The 22,220-nt window shown below is 49.8% G+C and overlaps 1 pseudogene; it reads left to right on the top strand.

Annotated features, from left to right (window-relative positions):
- The window catches only part of LOC103085686 (phosphate carrier protein, mitochondrial pseudogene), a 53,467-nt pseudogene extending 32,248 nt beyond the window's left edge, over positions 1-21,219 (top strand).
- The last annotated feature ends 1,001 nt before the right edge of the window (positions 21,220-22,220 follow it).

The raw sequence follows: 22,220 nt of genomic DNA on the forward strand, positions 1-22,220 counted from the left end.
TCTCGTAGTTTCAGCGGGGCTTGAAGCTACTGCTGAACCTTTTAGTTATGTGAGCCAATAAATTCATTTTTTTGCTCAAGCCAATTTCAGTTAGCTTTAGGTCACTTGCAATTAAAAATCTCCTCTCTGCTACACATTAGGGAAGGTTAAGGCCAGAGGAAGATAGGTGGGGAATGGGAAGGAGACTGAAGTTGGACAGGAGCTAGGGAGAGAAAATTGGACACAGATCCAGGAAGAACTTAGCAGGCATCAACTATAGGACTCCCTGAGTGACTGGATTTGCTAGGAGAGGGAGAGAGATGAGTGAGGATGAGCCAGGGGGCCAGGGTCATGCTGTTCACCGAGCCAGAGAGTACGAGGAAGAAGAGAGGGTACACGGACAGACACCAGCTTCCACTGTGCAAATGATCCGTTTGGGTGCCCATGGCATCCGGGCACTTATCCAGCGGGCTGCTGGCTGTGTGGGTCTGAGCAGGCACCTCAATGATCAGCAGAGGGAGAGTCTGGGAGCCTTGAGAGTGGAGTCATTGCCCAGGGAGGGGGAGAGGAGGACAAAGGAGCTGGGCCGGGTGCCGAGGGGCACCCACATAAAGGGAGGATGAAACGCTGGAAACAGAGAAGGAAAGGGTTAGGAGATGACAACTCTGGAGAGCCCCACCAGAGTCATTGCCAGTCCCCTCATTAACCTGGCTGCCACCAGCCTGTCTAAGGGAAGGGACCATGTCTGATTCAGTCCCCAGTGTGTCCTCAGCACCAGCCTATGCCTGGCATGTATGGTAGCTCAGTATCCCCATCACATTTGCTGGATGAATGAGTGAATGAAAAAGAAAACAGCAGAAGGGCTGGTGGACTACAGAGAGGAATTTGGTCCAACTTCTTACCCCCCAAAAATCAGATCGGAACATTAGGACACCAGGTTGTCTCGTTCCTTGGGGTGGGCACTTTGTCTGGCACCTCTGAGAAGGCCTCTAATTTCGGGGCCAGAGTCCTCCCCCACTCCCCTTCTCTCCCTTATGCCGTCTCAAGTCCCAGCCAGGAAGGAACTGGCAGCGAAACAGGCCACTGGCTTTCCTTTTCCTTTTCAAGAACCTGGTCTTCCCTTACCATAGGTGCCCCTCGGTGCCTGGCACTGGCTCCCCGTTCTCCTCTCCCCCCTCCCTGGGTAACAGCTCCACTCTCAAGGCTCCCAGACTCTCCCTCTGCTGACCATTGAGGTGCCTACTCAGACCCACACAGCCAGCAGCCCGCTGGATAAGTGCCCGATGCCACGGGCACCCAAACGGATCATTTGCACAGTGGAAGCTGGTGTCTGTCCGTGTACCCTCTCTTCCTCCTCGTACTCTCTGGCTCAGTGAACAGCATGACCCTGGCCCCCTGGCTCATCCTCACTCATCTCTCTTTGTCCCCCGCCCCAATCCACTTTCTCATCCAGTGCCTTTGATGCCACCTGCTAAGTTCTCAGATCTGCTCACTTCACTTTTCCTCAGTCCCTTCCAACTTCAGGCCCTTGAATCTGGCTCATTCTTTACCCAACTTCCTCGGGCTGCCAAGCTCCTCTGTTGGAACTGCAGGTGGGAGCAGGAACCAGCCTTGCCCCTGTGCCTGGACCCCCTGGACCGCAGGGAGCTGACAAAACGGAACTCCCAGTGGGCGTGGTGTCTTCTAATTTGCATGTCCCTGATGACCTTAATGATCTTAAGCATCCTTGCATGTACAGTACTCATTTGCCCTTCTTATATCTTCAGTGAAGTCTCTGTTCAAATCTTTCCTCAGTTTTTAAAATTGAGTTTTTATCATCTTATTGAGCAAGAGCTCTTTATATATTCTAGATACAAGCCCTTTGTCAGATATATGTTGTTTTTGTTTACAGTTTTTTGGAGATACAATTTACATAACATAAAGTTCACCTTTTTAAAATGTATAATTCAGCAGGTTTTAGTATATTCACAAAGTTATGCACTGATCACTATGTCAGATATATGTTTGCAAATATTTTCTCTCAGTCTGTGGTTTGCTTTTTCATTTTCTTAACATATCCTTCTGAAGAACAAACCTTTATCATTTTGATGAAGTCCAACTTACAGATTTATTTCCTCTGTAATTTGTGGTTTTTGTGTTGTATTTAAGAAATCTTTGTGAAACCCAAGGTCATGAAGATTTTCTATGTTTTCTTCTAGAAGTTTTATAGTTTTGGCTCTCATATTTAGGTCTATGATTTTCTTCAGGTTAACTTTTGTATATGGTGTGAGATAAGAGCCAAAATTTATTTTTTGGTCATTTTGATCATATGATTGTTCCAGAACTGTTTGTGGAAAAGAGCATCCTTTCACCTTTGTTGAAAATCAAGTGACCATATATGTATGGATCTTTTTCTGAACTTTCTAGTCTGTCTCATTGATTTATTTGTCTATTTTTATACCAGTACCACACTATCTTGATTACTGTAGCCTTATAAGTCTTGAAACCATGTAGTGTATGTCCTCCAAGTTTATCCTTCTTTTTCAAAGTTGTTTTGGTTATTCTAGGTCTTTTGTATTTACATATAACTTTTGGACTCAGCTTGTTAATTTCCACACACTTGCAAAAAAAAAAAAAAGCCTGCTGGGCTTGACTGGGATTGCATTGACTCTATAGATCAGTTTGGAAAGAACTGACATCTTAACAACATAGAGGCTTATGATTCATTAACATGGTCTATATCTCATCTTATTTAGGTCTTAATTTCTCTGAGCAATGTTTTGTAATTTTCAATGTTTAGGTCTTGAATATCTTTTTAACACATTTATCCTTAAGTATTTTATATTTTTGATGCTATAGTATGATATTACTTTTAAAATATCAATTTCCAATATTTTATTTCTAGTATATAGAAATACAGTTGATTCTTGTATATTGGCCTTGTATCCTGCAACATTGTTAAACTCTCTTATTATTTCTGGTAGCTTTTTTGTAGGAGGTATAAGATTTTCTACATAAATAATCGTGTCATCTGTGACTAAAGAAGTTTTACTTCTTCCTTTCCAATCTGAAAGCATTTTATTGCTTTTTCTTGCCTTATTGCACTGGCTAGAGCCTCCAGCATTATAGAAGTGAATAGAAGTGATAGGACATCCTTGCCTTGTTCCTGATCTTAGAACGCATTCAGCTTTCTCCTAGAAAGCATTTGGTCTTTTGTAGATGCCTTTTATCAGGTTGAGAAAATTCCCTTCTATCCTTAGTTTGCTGAGAGCAATTTTTATCATGAATAGAGACTAGATTTTGTCAAAACTCTTTCTTTTATTAAAACGATCATACGTTTTTCTTTTTTACTCTGTTAATATGATGAATTACACTGATTACAGTTTTTGAATATTAAACTAATCTTACATTCTCAGGATAAACTCCACTTAGTCATGATATGTTGTCCTTTTTATATATTGTTGGATTCCATTTGGTAAAATTTTGCTAAGAATTTTGCACCTACGACCGGTAGGAACACAAATGATTCCCTATGTTGTGTGAGCTCTGGATGTTGTGTCCCCTGCTCCTTTGGGGCAGCTCTTCCCCAGACTCACATAGTCTCCTCACACACATGCCCTGATCAGTTCTCAGCTGAAGGCATGAGTGAGGCAGATCTGCAGAGCTTTCTCTCTGGGCGGCCCCCTCTCCTCTGGTATTCTGCCCTGAGAACTCTGGTTGTCTCGGCTCCATAGACTTTTGTTCTGTCTCTTTAGCTCAGCGGGACCAGGTGCCACCTGGGTTCCTCTTCCTGCACTGAAGCCAGAAAACTCTCCAGACAGGAAGCTGAGACAGTCAAAGACTCACTCCTAGGGGTGTCTCCTCTCTCAGGGTGACTGTCCTGCACTGCCTCTTGTTCAATGTCTGGAATCCATTGTTTCATATATTTTGTATAGTGTTTTAGCTCCCTTGGGCGGGAGGGTGTCTAGTTCCTGATACTTCAGCTTGGCTGGAAGTGAAGTTCCAGTCTTTTTTTATGTGAGAAATTTTGTCAGTTTTTAGGAAGTCAGCATCATCTTTTTTTCTCACTCAATATTTTAACATCAGCATTTTCATGGGACTTTAAACATTCCATAGATGTCACTGTGAGAGATGCAAAATATTCTGTCGAGAGTGTGGCCAAGTTTCGTTGACCCTGCCCGTGAGTCTGGACAAGGCCCATCCCAGCCAAGTAAAAGGAGGTGCAGCTCTTCCCACACCAGGGGCTCCACCTTCCCTCCCAGACTTTTCCCATCGCTCTGATGCACTTCCTCAATGGAAGACATTCTGCACCACAAACTTCAATGAGGTGATGATTAAGGAGTGCAGAAGAAACATTTCTCAAATTAAACCTATTTTTTTCTTGAATGGAGCAGGTGTCTGTAAGTCACAGTTACAGGAATGAAAAGGATCACAATATTCACAAATTTCCTGTAATTAAACTCATCCACTTTCTGAATGAAACACTGTGCCCAAAATAATAACTATAGCTCTCATTTGGGGAGTTCTGTCCATGCACCAGGCACATTCCTGGGCACAAGAGCCAGGCAGTGGTTTGCTCCAAATACTGGTGAACACCAAGAAGGCCTCGGCCTGGGAGCCTAGAGCAGGCCAAGGTCTGTTGTTAGCTGAACTTCTGCTATGACCAATCTTTCTTCCCTCTGGTGCTGGTAGAGACCTGGGGTAGCAGATAAAGGGAAGCTGTTAGGAGGTGATTGATAAGATAAACTCAGCAACAATGTAATACTGATTACCACGATTTATTAAGACTCAGCGCTAGGGGCTTCCCTGGTGGCGCAGTGGTTGAGAGTCCGCCTTTCAATGCAGGGGACACGTGTTTGTGCCCCGGTCTGGGAAGATCCCACATGCCGCAGAGCGGCTGGGCCCGTGAGCCATGGCCGCTGAGCCTGCATGTCCAGAGCCTGCATATCCAGAGCCTATGCTCCGTGGCAGGAGAGGCCACAAAAGTGAGAGGCCCACGTACTGAAAAAAAAAAAAAAAAGACTCAGTGCTAAATACTTACTCTTCCCCCAAACCCTGTGAGCACTAGATTGGGAAATTACAGCTCAGAGCAGAGAATTAACTTGCTCAAGGTCACACAGCAAGTTGGTAGTACTGCTGGGATTCTAACCTGGACACTCTAACGACAAAAACCTTTCTGTTAACTGCTATGATTTGTTTAGCTAACAGAAGCCCCCCCCCACCCCCGGCCAATACCTATCCACCCTTCTCTCCACAAAAATCCAGGGGAGGGCTTCCCTGGTGGCGCAGTGGTTGAGAGTCCGCCTGCCGATGCCGGGGATGCGGGTTCGTGCCCCGGTCCGGGAAGATCCCACATGCCGCGGAGCGGCTGGGCCCGTGAGCCATGGCCGCTGAGCCTGCGCGTCCGGAGCCTGTGCTCCGCAACGGGAGAGGCCACAACAGAGAGAGGCCCGCGGACCACCAAAAAAAAAAAAAAAAAAAAAAATCCAGGGGAGCTTGGGTGGCTGGGGTAGCCTGAGAATTGCTGAGCCCCTAAGAAAATGCAGTCCTGGGAACTGACTGCAAGGGACCTGAGGACTCCTAAAGCCAAGAGCCACACAGAGGCCATGCTTCCATCCTGGAGGGAGCCGACTGGACCCTCTGCCCAGCGCAGGTCTCTCCTGCCCCCATGCCCACACCCTGCCCCCAAGTCCCAGAGCTCTTCCCCTGCCCTGAGGCCTGAAAGAACCAGAAAATTCTTTTTTTTTTTGTAAGTCTTCTTCCAATTTAATCTAATATTTTGCAGTTGTTACATAATCTAATCCAGTTTTACCATAGGCATAAGAGTGTGTAAGTCCCTGATTAAAAAAAAAGGGGGGGGGTATTTCTGGTTTCTGGGATTGCCTTCCCAGAATGCTGTTTAGGGTTTTGTTCTATCTTTTAACAAGCAAAAAGATGTGATGCACTGTTAGAGTTTTTTTTTTTACCATTATCACATATTTTTGTTCTCAAATTTTTTATTGAGGTATAGTTGTTTTATAATATTATATTAGTTTCAGGTGTACAACAGTGATTCAAAATTTTTATAGGTTATACTCCATTTATAGTTATTATAAAACAATGGCTATATTCCCTGTGCTGTACAATATACCCTTGTAGCTTATTTATTTTATACATAGTAGCTTGTACCTCTTAATCCCCTACCCCTATCTTGCCTTACCCCCCCAGAAAATTCTTTAGTGAAGTCTGCCATTGTCTTGTCAACCAACACTCCCATTGTGGTGCATTACAGTATTCTCTTTTGGACTTTTCTGGGTGTTATTCTTCCAATTTTACTGATGAAGAAACCAAGGCTAGGGGGTGGGGGATGATATGTCCAAAGAAATAAGATTTGAACTGGGGTGTGCTGCAGATCCTGCCATACTCTGCTGAAATATGAACCACTGGTGGTGAAATTCTTCCTCATTTATCACGAGCCTTCATATCCTTTATCTCTTTTGTGAATCTACAAGTACTTATGTAGCAAGTGGAAAACAGAAGGCGCTCTGTCCCTCCCAGGGGGCGTGTGGTGGATTAGACAGATAACAGATATTACACTCTTAATCCGAAGCAACCCTGACCACACAAATGGATTCTGAAGCTTCCTCTAAACTATTCTGTGGATTAATTATGGCATGACCCCTCAGGGTCTTGGTTAAGGACAACAAAAGTAGACTTAACCAACTTGAGCAGAAAAGAGGCTTGTTGAAAGGATATTGCTTTGAGCCAAGGGGGCCAGGCCACAGAGGACCCAGCCACAACCGTGCCTGGCATCAGTGTGCTTAGGGTATCCCAGCAGCATGACTGGGGATCCCATGGAAGACGTGCCTCCATTGGCAGGAATTTGCCTTCACAACCATCACAAATAGCAGCATCAGCTAACCTCCACTGAGTCCTCACCAGGTGCGGGCACGTGCCAAATTCTTTACCTGTACTTACTCATTTTACAGATGAGGAAACCAAGGCATAGAAAGTAGAAGCAGGTTGCCCAAGATTAACAGCCAGTAAATGGAAGAGCCTGGATTCCACCATGCTGGCAATTTCCAGACCCCACACTCTTAGCCACCATGGTTTGCTTTCTCCCTACCATCCTTGTTGGTTCCTTCTGCTTTGCGTCACTCCTTCAGGATCCAAGGTCCCAGCATAGTTCTGAGCTAAGCCCATGGCCCAGCTTTCAGGGAGAGGAGAGGAGACCGTCTTTCTGCTTCAATTTCCAAAGTGAAAGGTATGGCCCTGCATCCCAACTGTCTTGAGATTCCCCTCACATGTGGGAGGGGTTCAGATGCGGGGTGACCCTCAAATGCCAATGACCCCTACAGGCCTGAGATAGCTCCTAATAAGGACTGTCTGCCATGTCTGGTCCTCAAAACCTTCGGACCCCTAGCTGGGGGTTGAGTTACACAGACTTTGGGCTCCTTAGCAAGTAGGGTCTTCCCAGGTTCCAGGGAAGAATGGGCAACTTGCAGCATGGGCTAGTGGTCCTTCATGGGGGCCTCTGGGCCCAGATGCTCACGGGCCTTTTTCCACACAGGATGGGAAGCCATGCTTCCCGGGACGGTGTCGTCATCCCTCACTCAATTTTCCCGAGAGATGCGGCGGCTGCCTGTCCATCCCTGGAGGCATATCTCAAGGAGAGCAGGGCTGCTATCTTTGGCATTTTTCAATGTCAGCAGCAGAGAAGCAAAATCAGCCCAAAAGGGCTGTTTAATTGCAGTATAAAAAATGATGCTTTTCCAAGGGAAAAAAGGAGAGTTCTCCACCCCCTCAGTTTCCAGTGCAATACTGTATCTGCTGATTCAGTCTCATTCAAATCCAAACAAGCATACTCATCACTGCGAAAAGTGCCTTTCAAGTGAATGCTCTCCACAGGCCTGTATTTCGCCTCGAATGTTCCCAAGCCCAACTAAGCCCGGTGCAAACTACTGAACCCCAGCAGAGGGGGTGTGGAGGGGAGATGCTACAATGTCTCCTGAAACACACTGAGGCAGAAGCAAGTCACCAGGAGCCTTGGACTGAGTCTAATGGTCTGGCTCAAATGCCAGCTAAGACCCAGGGCATGTCCTTTGCCCCCTCTGGGGCTCAGTCCCCTTTCTCTAAAATCAGAAGATCGGGCTGGATCAGGGGTGACAAGTACGTGAAACTTGCACCCCCATTCTTCCTTCCCTTGCCCATGCTGACAGCTCTAATTACTCAAGGCTTTATTTACTGAGCCCACATTTGGTCTCAGAATCCTTCTCAAAACAACACTTCAGGCAGCTGGCGCTGAGATGAAGTGTGATGCCACCCCTAGGCTAGAGGAGTCTCCTGGTTCCCTTCCAGGTCACACACTTCAACTTTGAGAGTAGTAGCAGCAACTGACAGACCCTTGCTGTGTACTTCCTGTGGGCCAGACAGTATTCTGAGCGCTTGGCCCATGGGAGTACTTATTTGGCCCACTCAACAAACTGGTGCGTGTTCCAATGGCCTCATCTTATGGAGGAGCCAGGCTGGATAGATAACTTGCCCAAGGTTACACAGCTGTAAGTAGAGAAGTCAGGATTCAGACTCAGGCCGCCAGGTTCTAGACTCAGAGCTCTTAACCCCTCACTGCAGTGTGTAGGTTCGTCAACAAAGGGCCAGCCTCTGGAGAGAAAGGAGGGCCACACCTGGGTCATCTTCATGTCCCTAGCACTCTGCACTCAATATGTGTTTGTAGACGAAGCGACTGAATGGATGAATAAAGTGAAAACAAGAAAAATGCTGGGAACTACACAATAATAATGATAATAATGCCATTTATTAAGCACTTACTGTGTGCTAAACTTGATCCCCCTCCTGCCACTTGGGAGGAGCTCAGTAAATACTGGTTGAAAATGGGCACAGTAATACATGTCTCATCTAGTATTTTACCCTTTTCAGGTAAGACCCCCACGGCCTCATTGCACGAAGGTGAGAAGAATGTTCCCTAGTTTCCTCTGTTAGTAATGGGCAGAGCTGGGCTCTGTGTCCAAGTCTGACTCTAAATCCTGTCCCTTCTGGACTCTGCCTACGTGTTCTGGAAGGACAAGGGAGAGGGCAGCTGAGAACTTGGAGGGGGTGTGTCCCCATCAATCCTGCCCAGGGAACCCCCTCAAGCTGCTGAGACAGTGAAGGTTAGGAGGCCAGCCCGGGGCAGCCTCCATGTTTCTGCCGTCCACGTCCTGGGCTTGCTCTGCCTGGCAGCTCAATGACAGGAGGCAGGGGCCTGGGGGAAAGCACACAGAGTGTAGCGGTGCCCTTGGCATCCCCCAACCTCTGCTCTTGCCCTATCAACACTGGCCGGTCTCCAGGGAAGAAACAGCCTGACCTTGCTCAGGCAGAGGCTCTCCAGTCCTTTTGACTGTGACCCACAGAAAGAAATTGGTTTTACACACACACTTTAAAACAAGTCCTACAAGACAATATTTACCCTTTCTAATTGTGAGTATTGTGATAACTTTCTGTTGTATCAAAAGAAAACGCTAGTGGTGACGCACTAAGTTGATTCCACGGCCTGTGAGTGGGTTGTATGATTTGAAAAGCCTCACTCTAAGGTAACACATTACTAACAACTAATGTTAATGGAACGCTCACTACCAACTCTGCAGCTAGGAGCCGATCTCACTCACACAACAGCCCTACTAGGTAGATCATCACTATCCTGTTTTTCAGATGAGGGAACTGGGACCCAAGGCTGGGGTAACTCAGCACTGTATCCCTGATGTGTTGGTCAACCACAGCTGCAGAGCAAGCAACCTCCAAACCGCAGTGGTGCCAGACAATAGGCATTTATTTCTCCCTCACTCACACGTTTCTGGGTTGGCTAGAGTGGCTCTGCCCTCACTCCATCCTCATCCCAGGCCAGCAGCCCAGCTGGGACACATTCTTTTCCTAGCAGTGGCAGGGACTCGCAAACCCCACCCACGCACCCCCTGCTCCCTGCCAAGCACATTTCAAGCCCCTTTTTGCACCACACCTGCCAACTCCCAAGCCACGGCGATGCACTGTTGCCCTTTAAATTAGGGCTTTGGGCTTTTCAGAAGAAGAGAAAAGACACAGACCTACATAATCAGCATAGCCGCTCTGCACGTTCTGCATGCAGACCGCTTTTTGGGTTTAGAGTCAGAGGAAAACGTCATTTAAATATCATCCATTCACATACTCCATGGTAAGACTTATAATTCTTTGTTTCTGTGCTACCAGTGAATTAGTTCCTTTAAGAAGGAAGGAAGGAAAGAAGGGAGGAAGGAGAGAAGGAAACAAGGCAGGCAGAGAGAGAACCCCAAGTGTAGACATGTGAGCAAACGGGCTCACATCTCTGAAATTTCTTCACCTTTAAAATGATAACACAGACGAATACATTCCAACATGTTGTTGAGTGACAAAATTAGGTTATGGCACAGCATGTAGTGTTTCATTTTGCAGCTTTGTATTCATATTTAATATATATGCGTGTGCATATGTATTTAGGTGCACAGATGTCTGAAAAAGGTTCACCTAAATCTTGCAGTGGTAGGATTTGGAGTGATTTTTAATTTTTGCTGTTTACTCTGTGTTCTGAGTGAATGTTTTTACCAGGATAATGTATTGGGTAGAGCAACAGAGAAAGCAACAAGGGCAATCCCATTTGCTCAACAAAACCAGAGGCACCAGTGCCTGTATGCTGGCCCAGTGCACTCAGATAGAGGCAGTGGCCGCCCCCTAGCTGGCCCTCTTCTGGAGCCCAGCCCTGCTTATGGCCCAGATGGGTTCCAGCCCCCACACGCTCCCTCCTCATTCGGCTGTGTCCTTGTTCTTCGTGCTCACCACCCTGGACACTCTGGACATCTTATCTTTCACGTTCCATTTCCCTTCCCTGTTCCCGTGACCCTAGCAACGTGGAGTTAATGTTCACTAACACTCTATGAGGTTGGAATGCATTCGTGCATTCATTCATTCATCTTCCACACAGGCACTCATCTTTCCATCCCTTCATCAAACATTCACTGGTGCCTGCCCTGTACCAAGCTCTGTGCTGGCTGCCAGGGACCCAGACATAAATCAGATGCCAGCCCTCAAAATATCCCAGTCTAGCATGTGACACGTACTGGCTAACAGTAGCCTTTACAAAATGCTACAGGAGCACAGGGGAAGACTTTGAGTCTCCTGGCCAAACCCTCCAGTTTACAAATAGAGAAATATTATCCCTCCAATATACAGAAAAGCACAATAAAGGCCCCAATGTCAGAGCTAGAAGGCCCTTAGAAGCAGCTATTAGGAACTGTAAATACGTGGCGTATGTAGCATCACCAATCAAATTGACCATGGCAAACGTTACTGATCAGACAGGCATCTTTCCCCGTGAACCTGGGGCACCTTTGAGTCAGCGTCTGCACTCTGTGCTGGGCAGCCCTACCGGGGAACTAGAGCTGGCATGTGTGTTACCAAGTCCAACCCGGGTGGGGAATGGAGACTCAGAGAAGCTCAGAGGTGCTGAAGGTCACTCAGCAAGTTAATCTCTGGACCCCTTGCTCTTAGACACAGAGGGAACTGCCCACAGAGAGCTTGTGTCAGAGTTTACTGTGCGCTGCTCCCCCCGCAGCCCTGCACCGCCGGCGTCGACCCTCGGCTTCCTCTGTTTTCTGCCCCGTGCCAGGCAGGGAGGAGCGATGATCCTCAGCTGAAAAAAAACTAGGAGGTGTTGTGGCAGGCGGCCTTTTAGCGGGCCTGTAAACTGCCAAGTGGATTAGGAGGGATAGATAAGCCGGAAGACTGCAGGCCCACACACGGTAACGGGCACAGCTTGCCCGGATTTCACTTCTGATCACACCGGAACGGAGCAAGAATTGCGGACAAAGTGCATGAACCTAAGCAGCCGTGCCTGATAATTTACACTCCTCACTGTCATTTTTAATGCGCCATGTGTGCTTCCTCCAACCTGGGAAACGCTAAATCCGGCTGCTTGAAGAAGCATTTCACACTACAATACGCCAAGAGTCTTTCTCAAGACTTGGCTTGGTTCCCATGGGAGCTTCCACACCGCACCCCACACACACCGTGGCCCTGCTCTGGGGACTGAGCAAGAGAACGAGTCTGGCAGAGGGGGCGCTTGACAGGCGGTCTGTGTTGCGCACAGGCCCACAAGCCCATACCCACACCCTCCTCTCCAAAGCCCCATCACACGTTAGGCATTAGAACGAGTTGGGAGTACAGGCTCTGGGGTCACGTGGACTTGGATTTCAGTCCTAACCCCAACACCTATGAATGATGGGACTTCGGATAAGGCACTTAATCTCGCAGCCTCAGTGCCCACATTTGCAAATGGGCTAATGAGATCTACTTTGTGGGTTGAGGTGGGCCGGCCATGCTGAGAATATGTGTCTGACACTTTGCACAGTTGATGGTACCCAGTTAATACTTTGAGTATGAGTGTTAACATCATGGTTATTGTCCAGACAGGATGCTGGACCTTCTCCCCAACCCTGGGGCCCATCTGAGATGCCCTACAAGCCAAGGTTCACAGAGTCCCCCCGCCAGACACAGAGGATGGACTCTGTATGTACTGGATGGATGGATAGATAGATGGATGGAGGGGTGGATGGAGAGGTGTGTGGATAGGTGGGTGGATAGGCGGATGGATGGACAGGTGAATAGCTAGATGGAAGGATGTCCGAATAGGTTCTGTTTCTGGCACAGAGACCACCAAAGCAGGGATTCGAGAAGGCCCAAGTTTGGCCTTCTTGATGGCTATCTCAAAGTTAAAATGTCCTGCTCCCCTCAGTAACCCATCACTCACCCACCATTAGAGAATTTCCCTAAACTCTTCCCAAACCTACCCAGATCCTCAGCAGAAGTACAGAGACTCCACCCTGCCCCTGCCTTGTTCTGCCTCATTCGGTCCAAAATCCTTAACTTAGCACTTGAGACTACTGTGGCTAGGCCAGTCCATCCAGCCCCTGAGCTAGGCACAGCGAGGTGCTCCATGGAGGGAGGACTGGCTCTGGGAGGTGTCGGGACCTCTGCTCTGGGCTCAGCAGTTAGAACTGAAGCATTTGGGGAGGATGCCCAGCAGGCAAGTGTGACTGGGATGAGGCTCTGGGCCTCTTCGAATCAGCTCAGCTGGGCCCATGGGCATCATTCCTTCCCAGCTTTAATCAAAGGCTTGCTGGGCAGCCTACTGTCTCACTCAGACGCCCAAGGCGGCACAGGGCCGGGCCTTCTTTGTATCTCCTGTGGTCACTTGACACACAGTAAATTGCTTTTCATGAACTCAGGCAGGATGCAATCCAAGGGGAGCCACTGCCTCATGATGAGTGACATTCGTAAGGTGCAATCTTCATTCCATGCAGGCAGGGTTAGGGCTGCCTGGCATGGAGAACCCGCAGCAGTGGGGGGCTGCTGTATCCTGGCACTGGCCTGGGGCTAAGTGCATCAGACAGTGGGGCTCCACTGAGGAGATGTCAGTAGAGACACAGGTGGAGCTGGGTGGCCTGCCCTGAAAAGACCGGTGCCAACTGCCCGCTGCTCGTTCCAAGCCTTGGTTTCCTCCTCTTTAAAATGAGTGCAATGGCTCCTCCCACTTTACTGGGTTATTCTGAGGATCAGACAGAAGTCACAGCAATCATAACAATGCTTCTTGCATTTGTGCAGCACGCTACAGTCAACAAAGGCCCTTCCCTTGCCAGGAGTACAATTCGGTGAATATTCTCCCCTCACCTGCGAACTGCTGCCTAAAATTCTACCATGAGACTGGAGTTCTTGATCCTAATCCATTATTGCTCCCCTCCTGCCCCTTCCCAGAGGGCAGCGCTTTGAGTGCTCCAGGATGGAATGTTCGAGAAGGAGAAGTAGCAGCTGCTGGCTTCCGGCTAGGGTGCTCGCCTCTGCGCCCTGCCGTCTCCTTCCATCCTTGCTGTGGCAGGTTTAGGGAGGAGCAGGAAGGTGCTGTCGGGGGAAGGGCCAGGGCAGGGGGTCTGGGATGCCACAGAGGAGGCTGGCTCTTCTACCTGGGGGAGGATGGGAAGGAAGGGAAACGACCCCCACAAGGGCCAGCTGTTCCCAGATGTACACTGGGTGTTTCACAACGTGTCGTGTGATGCTCCCACAACCACTGCTAGGTAGGTAGGGATTAATATCCCTGTTTTACAGGGATGGAAACCGAGACCCAGAGAGGGCAGGGAGCATGTCCCAGCCACAAGGCTAGGAGGTGGCCAAGCCAGTACTCAGATCCGCTCTGTCTGAGGTGGGAGTTGGGGGAACGAGGACAATTACATGGTCTTGGACACGTCGACCGACAGACGAGTAAGTAGCAGGTGGAAGGGTGGTGGATGGTGAGGGGTGGGATTAGGAGGATGCAGGTTAAGCTATAAGTTACCAGCAAAAGATGGAGTCAGGCTTCATCCCTGTAGCTAGCTCATTGTTCTAGATTCTCCAGTCTGGGCCTCGCTGGGCCCCTAGTCACAGGCAGGAGAGACCTTTACCTGGGCAGGGTCTCCAGGAAGCCTGGGTGGGCCTCCAGGGTGGGGGTGGGGTGGCAAGAACAGTAGAGATGACTTCCTTCCACTCCGACCATGGAAGGGCTCTCCCTCTGCCTGCGACCCCACCAACCCCAGCCCCCGCTGCCCAGGGACAGAGGGACCATCTGGCAGGAAGTCCTGCCCTTGTGGAAGTCGTGCTGAGAGGCTCCGGGCTTCTAGAATAGTCACAGCATCACTTCTGCCGGAACGGAAGTCCACCCGGGGGAAGGGGTCCCCTGGGAGTCCCAGAGTGGCCAACGCAGAACTGTTTCCCACCCTGGCCTCCAGCAGCCTCTCCTCATCAAAGGCCCAGCCTCCTCCATTATTCACCAGGCCCGGGCTGCTCCCTCAGATCCACGGGCACTGGGGTCCACTCCTCCCCCGGCTCCTTTCACCTGGGAAGCCTTGCACATCAAAAGCTTCTCTCTCTCTGCGCTAGGTTTTATTTTTAAATATACTTATTTTCTTCCTCATCTCCTAATTCATCTGCAGGGACAGCTTTCCCTTCCCCAGGCCAGAAACCTTGGGATCAACCTGGAAGACTCTCTGTCTCTCCCACCCACATCCAGTGGGTGTGTTTACCACTTGAACACAGCTTGTCATTAATGTTTTGGGATAATGTCTTCTAGTCCCTTTTGTTAAAGTTTTTATAGCAAGAACCATGAATTGCTTGTCTACTCCAGACCCTGTCCTAGAACATTTCCAAATATCGCCTTATTCTTTTTCACAGAAAGCCATGTGGTAGGTATTGTACGTAATTTTCAGATGAGGAAACAGAGGCCCAGAGGGATGAAGAAATTTTCTCAAGTTTAAACAACTTTCATAACAATTGTGTTAGTACTGGACATGGCAATTTTTATCCTGCCTTTTTCACTGAACTATATTATTATCATGTCCCCATGTCATTAAAACTATTTGTAAACATAATTTTTAATTGGCTACAGAATATTCTTGCCAGAGAGCATGCTCTTATTTCCCTAACTAATCCCTTATCGTTTAGAATTTTGGATATTTCTAAATTTTTTTTATCATAAATAATAAATGAATATTCTTAAACATAAAGCTTTCCCATATTTTTGATTATTTCCTTCATCTAGATGTCAAGAAAGGAAAACCCAGGGGTAAAGTTGTACAGACTTTTAAAGAAAAGTCTCTGGATGCCTGTTACCAAATGCCATGTTGATGTCTGCAACTGGACTGGTTCCGAGTGTGTGTGTGTGGCGGGGGCCAGGGGGCTCATCTCAGATATTTTCCTGTGGTGTCTTTGTCACATTCACGGCCAGAATGGCTCACGTTTCTCCGGGCAAAGCCCTCGTTCATTATTGAAGCCCCAGCCTCGGCATGGCTACAGCCATGGCCTCTGGTTCACCACATTAATATTGCAGGCAGGGCTCCTGAGGACCTAAATATTTGATCAGAATGTGTGCTGGACTGTCAGTGAGCCATATTCAGAGCAAATGAGACCCTCCTTCCCTTCCGCACCTCCCAAAGTGGCGTGAGGCCTGGCCGCCCTCAGACAACTTGGTCAGTTGTCTGTGGAGAGCTAATCACTATGGAGAAGACAGGGTAAAACAATAATAACAGGTATTAATTACCGCAGCCTCAGAATTCACTCTTCTTTTTTTAAAAAAATAAATTTATTTATTTATTTTTGGTTGCGTTGGGTCTTTGTTGATGCTCATGGGCTTTCTCTAGTTACAGCAAGCCAGGGCTACTCTCTGTTGTGGTATGTGGGCTTCTCACTGCAGTGTCTTCTCTTGTTGTGGAACATAGGCTCTAGGCATGTGGGCTTCAGTAGTTGTGGCATATGGGCTCAGTAGTTGTGGCTCACAGGCTCTAGAGCACAGGCTCAAGTAGTTGTGGCGCACGGGCTTAGTTGCTCCGTGGCATGTGGGATCTTCCCGGACCAGGGCTCGAACCCCTGTCCCCTGCACTGGCAGGTGGATTCTTAACCACTGCGCCACCAAGGAAGCCCAGAATTCACTCTTTATGTCTCATTCTGACAGACTGCAATAGCATTCTGCAATCTGGATGGGAGGGAAAGGCAGAGTCCACGACCCCCAGCCAAGGCCTGGTGCACACTAGGTCCCCCTGCATGTTTGTCTGTGAGTGGGTGACTTGTCCTTGGAAACTAGGAAGGTTCATTCAGTTCATTCACTCACCACTTATTAAGCACCTACTGAGTACCAGGCTCCATGCTATGTACTTTGTAGTGATTATTTTAATTGCACTTAGTACCGTGCCTAGCCGTAGTGTTTTTATTTTATTATTTATTTATTTATTCCTAAATATTTATTTATTTATTTGGCTGCATCGGGTCTTAGTTGCAGCACGTGGGATCTTCGTTGCTGCATGTGGGATCTTTAGTTGCGGCATGCGAACTCTTAGTTGCAGCATGTGGGATCTAGTCCTCTGACCAGGGATCGAACCCTGGCCCCCTGCATTGGGAGCGTGGAGTCTTAACCGCTGGACCACCATTGGGAGCGTGGAGTCTTAACCGCTGGACCACCGCTAAGTCCCTAGCCATAGCGTTTTTAAAGGGTTAGCTATTATAATAATAACAAAAATGCTATTACTTATTTATTATTATTATTTATTATCTCAATTGTGTGAGGGAGGCATGATCACTATTCTCATTTTACAGATGAGAAAACAGAGGCCCGGAGACTCAGCTAAGGAGCCAGAAGGTTGACCACAGACCTTGACCATTCATTCTAGATTTAGAACTGGACCTGGATGCCATGGCTCTAGCTCAGGCTCCGGGGCTGCCTGGGACTCCACGCTTGTCTGTCCAGGTTCCTCCCGCCCTGGCTTCAGCCCCAGGTCTCCGGCACCTGCTCCTTGCCCAGCTTGGCTACAGGGTGAGAGGGACAGATAAACTCCTCGGGCTAGTGGACAGGTATGGCTCTGAGGGGAGAAGACAGTAGTATTCACGGAGGAGGCCCTCCTCTCAAGCTGACATCTAGCTTCTCACTCATAATGGAGCTCCAAGGCCTGGGTGACAAGGGCCTGGAAAGAGAACAGAAGCGAGCTGCGGGGGTGACTGGGGGATGATATAGCACAGAGGATGGTGATGGAGGAGGAGGCCCAAGGCAGACTGCTGGCCCTCAGGAACACTCTTGGCCGTGTGACACTAATACAGAGCTGGCACCTTGAGATAAGGCCACCTGGAGCAGCCCTGTCCCGCACGCCAGTGAAGAGTGAAGGTCTACCCTGTGCAGGGGCCAAGGGCAGGGGCCAGACTCACCTGTCAGGTCTAAGGGTCACCACCTCATTGCTCTGGGCAGCCTTCTGACAGATGTGTCCTGCTTCCCATGTTCTCCCAGTTCTCTCTGTAACACCGAGTCGCATGTCCCAAGAATACTATTATTCTGTGAAAATAATCGAGGGGGTGCGTAAACTTAGTCACACTGGTGTTCATCGTGGTGGTGATAACAATAATGCTATATCCGTATGACTAGACCCATTCACGCACACAATCACTGATTCATTCATTCATTCACCAGACATGCTAAGAGGGGCAGAGTGTCACTCCTCTACCTTAAACCCTCCACTGACTCCCCATCACACTTAGAATAGAAATCAAACCCCTCACCTGGCCTACAAGGCACTGAGTAATACACACTCTGGTCTACCTCTCCCATGTCCTCTTTCTCCATTAGCATCTGCTGTTCCCTTTGTCTGAAACATCTTCCCATCATCTTTCAGTCTCAGCTCAACACCCCCTCCCTGGCAGGCCTGGCACCTGAGGTGGCCCTACCTACATGGGGTCCCTCTACTCCATCACCCTGTTTTCGTTTCTCAATAAATTATTTCATTTAGTAATTTACTTGTTTGTTGTTCACTCCGATTTTCAAAGCCCATGAAGACAGGGCCTTGTCTTGTTTACTGGCTGTACCCTGAGTGTTCACACTCATGCCTGCCATTGATGGAAGAAAGAAAGGAGGGAGGGAGGGAGACCAAGCAGGTCCTCAGTGCCGGCTCTGAGCCTAGAAAGCAGAGACGGGGTGGGGGGAGGGAAGGACGCTGCATGTACCAGGACCCACTGTGCTCTGCGAGGTCTCTTTATCTCAAGAGATGAACAGGGCAGGTGTGTCTTTGCCCTTGTTACACGTGAGCCTCTTTAAAGACAGGCCAGCTCCTCCCCTCCCCCAGCATTTTGGGCCAGCCCCTCCTCTCAGTCAGGTGCCCGGCTCCCACTTCGGGAGCCCGCCTGCCCTGCTTGTCATTCCGGCCGCGGCTTCCTTTGCTCACGCGCTTCCCACTGCGCCAGGAGTGGGTTTCTGATAACGTTCGAATAGATTATTTAAGAGACTTTCCGCAAGGCGGGGGTGAAACTCCAGGCTGATAAGCGGGTGGAGGCGGGAGGGGAGGTTCAGGGCTCCTGCGCGGGCCGTGGCGGTTCATCCCGCGCCCCCTGCAGGTGGTTCCGCGCCCGCGTTAGCGTGTTAATTATACCCGCGGGCGCGGCGGGGGATGGGGACGGTCTCACTCTTGAGCTCAAAGAACCATCGAAGAACCACGGGGCAGGGAGAACAAGCCAGGGTCACAGACTGAGAGGACTGGAGAGAGCCCCTCAGAAGGCCCCCAAACGGGAAAGCGTTCCCGACACAGGCAGGAAGCGGGATGGGGGGCCCCTGCGGGAATGGCGGGCAGGGAAGCGTGGGGTAGGGATGCCCTGTGAGAGTGGAAGACCTCAGACAGGGATGTGGTTGTTGCCTGAGGAAGCACCTCTGATTTAGGGGCAGAAATAGAGGCTGGACCGTTCAGGGGCCTATGTTGTCACTATGGGGACGCAGGTGTGCCTGTGGGATGCCAGCCCTCTTCCACATGACTGGACAGGGGTCCTAACCAGGGCAGGGGGCTGCAGGCAGGTCGCTTGCTTTCCCTCCGCGGAGGATAAGAGCACAGCCCCCTCAGGTCACCCAGTGTGGGGAGGTGAGGTAAAGCATGGTGTGGTGACCATTGCGTGGAAGCAGGGGTCAAGCCCACATGCCCAGGTGTGTAATACCTTCCCGTTTTTTTCCAGGAAAACTTAATCTGCTCCAGGTGGTGAGAAGAAGGGGCTTGTGGCTTAGGCTAAAGCACAGACTGGTCCCCACCAGTCACTGTCCAGTTGTACTGTCCCCAGCCCCTGGTGCTGGCAGGCCTCTGGCTCTGAGGCCTCACTCGGGTGTCCGGAAGGGGCTGGAATCATGTGTCCAGTCCTGCCTGAAGTCCTGTTATTTCAGGGTCTGTGTGTCCCCCTCAGCGAGGGCTGCTGTCTTTTCCCTCTGGGGAAATTCCTTCCTTCCCTCTCCCCAAGCTTCCCTCAGAGGGCCCCTCACAAGCATAATTTCCTGAATGCGCTTTTGAAATCCAAACCATGGAGAGAAGAGCCCTTGCTTGAGAGAGGGAAGAGAGGGGAGAAATACCAGGAGAAAAACATAAACTGGTATCTCACATGATATTCGTGCCTTCTGTAATCCTAAGTAGCAGCAGCGTTCTTGGGGACTGCCAAGATTTTTCTTCTGCTCTAAGGTGGGTGACAGAGTGAGCTGGTGGCTGCAAGGGGCGGGGCAGGGCAGGGCCCAGGAGTAATGGTGGGAGGAGGGGGTTCTTGGCTGGGGAATGGGTGCTTGAGCCTTGGGTTTCTTTCTAAGTCTGAGGAAAAGTGGGTGCCTAGGTTCATGGGCTCTGTTCAGGGTATCCCTGAAAAGCTTTGTTCGGGAAATGATTTGGGGCAAAGTACTCAAGCCAAGTGGGTTCAAGACTTGGCTGCCATGTGCCAGCTGTGACCCTGGACCAGTGTTCTGAGCCCTCTGAGCCTCCACCATCTCATCTGTAACTTTAATGTAAAGCACCCTCAAGCTCCACCTCCCGTGGCCCTACACTGGCTGGGGTGGGTCCCTCCAGCACTCAGCACACAGGACGTGTTTTGAGTCCCAGAGGACTGGGAGGTAGAGAGCTGGTGTGGTGGTTGAGGTGCTAGTCTTGGGAATGAGGTGGTCAGGACTGAGGCCTGGCTACAGTGCATGGTACTGTGTGATATTAGGAAGCCGTGGCCCCTTCCTGGGCCTCAGTTTCCCACCTATGGGTGGGAATCATAGTCCTTGCCCTACCCACTCACAGGACACAGATAAATAATAACAACTCATCCTTATCGAGTGCTTCCTGGGGGCTCTGCTGCCCTAAGAGCCATTCATGTATATCTCATTTAGCCCACACAATAGTCCTGAAAGGTAGGTACTATTATCCCACTTTACAGATGAGGTCACAGAGGCACAGAGGGTTAAATAACTTTCCCAAAGACACAGCCAATAGTGGCTAAAGCTGACTTCGGAGTCAACACTGTTAACCATCACACCGTGCATTGGTACGGATGGGGAGGATTTGCTTTCCAAGTTCTTGGGTTGTCAAAGCTGACCCTTGCCACCCCCCAGACCCAGACACTGGCAGGACCTGCCAAGGCCCCAGAGCCTGGTGGTGAGCTCTGCTCTTTCCCCTCAAAGTGGACCTGGAGGAGGCTGAACCCAAGGACTCAGGCTGCTGGAGTTGTGGGTGGGACTGTGGGAGAAGGAAGGAGGGGAGGTCTGGGGGTGTGCGTGGAGAGGACAGACTGTCGGCAGCGGCAGCAGCCTCGCCCCCACCCCCACTCAAGGAGCAGATCTGCATCACCGGCACTGGGGCCGCCTCCTGCCCCCTGCCAAAACCCAGCAATTGCTCCCAGGTGAAGAGCAGCTGCTGCCCTGGGAGGGATGCCTGCCGCTGATGCCACGTGGGAGGCTGAGTCATCAGGGCCCACCTGCCTCCCAGTTGGAAGGGTGAAAAGAAGGAAGCAGCACTCCCCCCCAAAACCTCAGCTGGGCCGGCCCCAGAAAGCACTGCCTTGTTTTCATTTCATCCTCACAACAACCTGCAGCATGCAACTGTATGACAGCCCAGTTAACACCAGAGAAACTGAGGGCTAGAGAGTATGGGAAGAAAATATGCAATCGAAAGCAAAGGGGACAGCTGAGCATGGAGAGTTCTCAGGCGCTGCAGGTGATGCACAGTTGCACACAGGCTAAGGGCTCAGAGCCAGCATTTGCTGAGCACCTATTTTGTGCCTGGGGCCATTAGCTCCGTTTTATAGACAGGCAAACTGAGATTCAGAAAAAAGGAAGTAGCCAGCCCTGGGTCATGCAGCAGGCTGTGTCAGAGCTAACAGCAGTTCTCTGCCCTCCTGGAAGTTTTAGTCTGGTGAGGGAAACTGATTCATACCAGACCAAAAGCAACTGAGCTGTGATTGAGATATAAACTCCCCTGGCAGACAGAGACAGGCGGGAGAGTGCCAATCAAAAGTACTTGGTGAAGTAAGCGAGGGAGGTGTCTGAGTGGGACATCTGGGCTCTTGAGCACCAGATGGGGGAGGGCATTCCAGGCATGGGAGAAGCAGGAGGAAAGTCCTGGAGGCACAGCGGGTCAGGGCGGCTTGGAGAACTGTGGGGTGTCCTGGGAGGCTGGAGCACTGGCCAAGAGAGTAGGGAGGGGAGGGAGGCAAGGTGTCCCTCTGATGGGGTCCCCTTAGGAATGGAAGTCTCTCTGAGGTTTGGAGAAGGGAAGGCCTGTGGGAAATGGCTGGGAGGAAGAGAAACAGGGCACAGGCCACAGGGAAGCAAGAGGGGAAGAGCTGGAAGTGGAGGGAGACACTGTGGGTAGGGCTCCTGGGTTCAGCTGGGCCAGTTGTCTTGGGCTTAGGCTCTGGCATCAGGCACACCTGGGTCTGAGTCC

Source organism: Lipotes vexillifer, unplaced genomic scaffold (assembly GCF_000442215.2).
Source record: "Lipotes vexillifer unplaced genomic scaffold, Lipotes_vexillifer_v1.1 scaffold1003, whole genome shotgun sequence".
NCBI classification, from domain to species: Eukaryota; Metazoa; Chordata; class Mammalia; order Artiodactyla; family Lipotidae; genus Lipotes; species Lipotes vexillifer.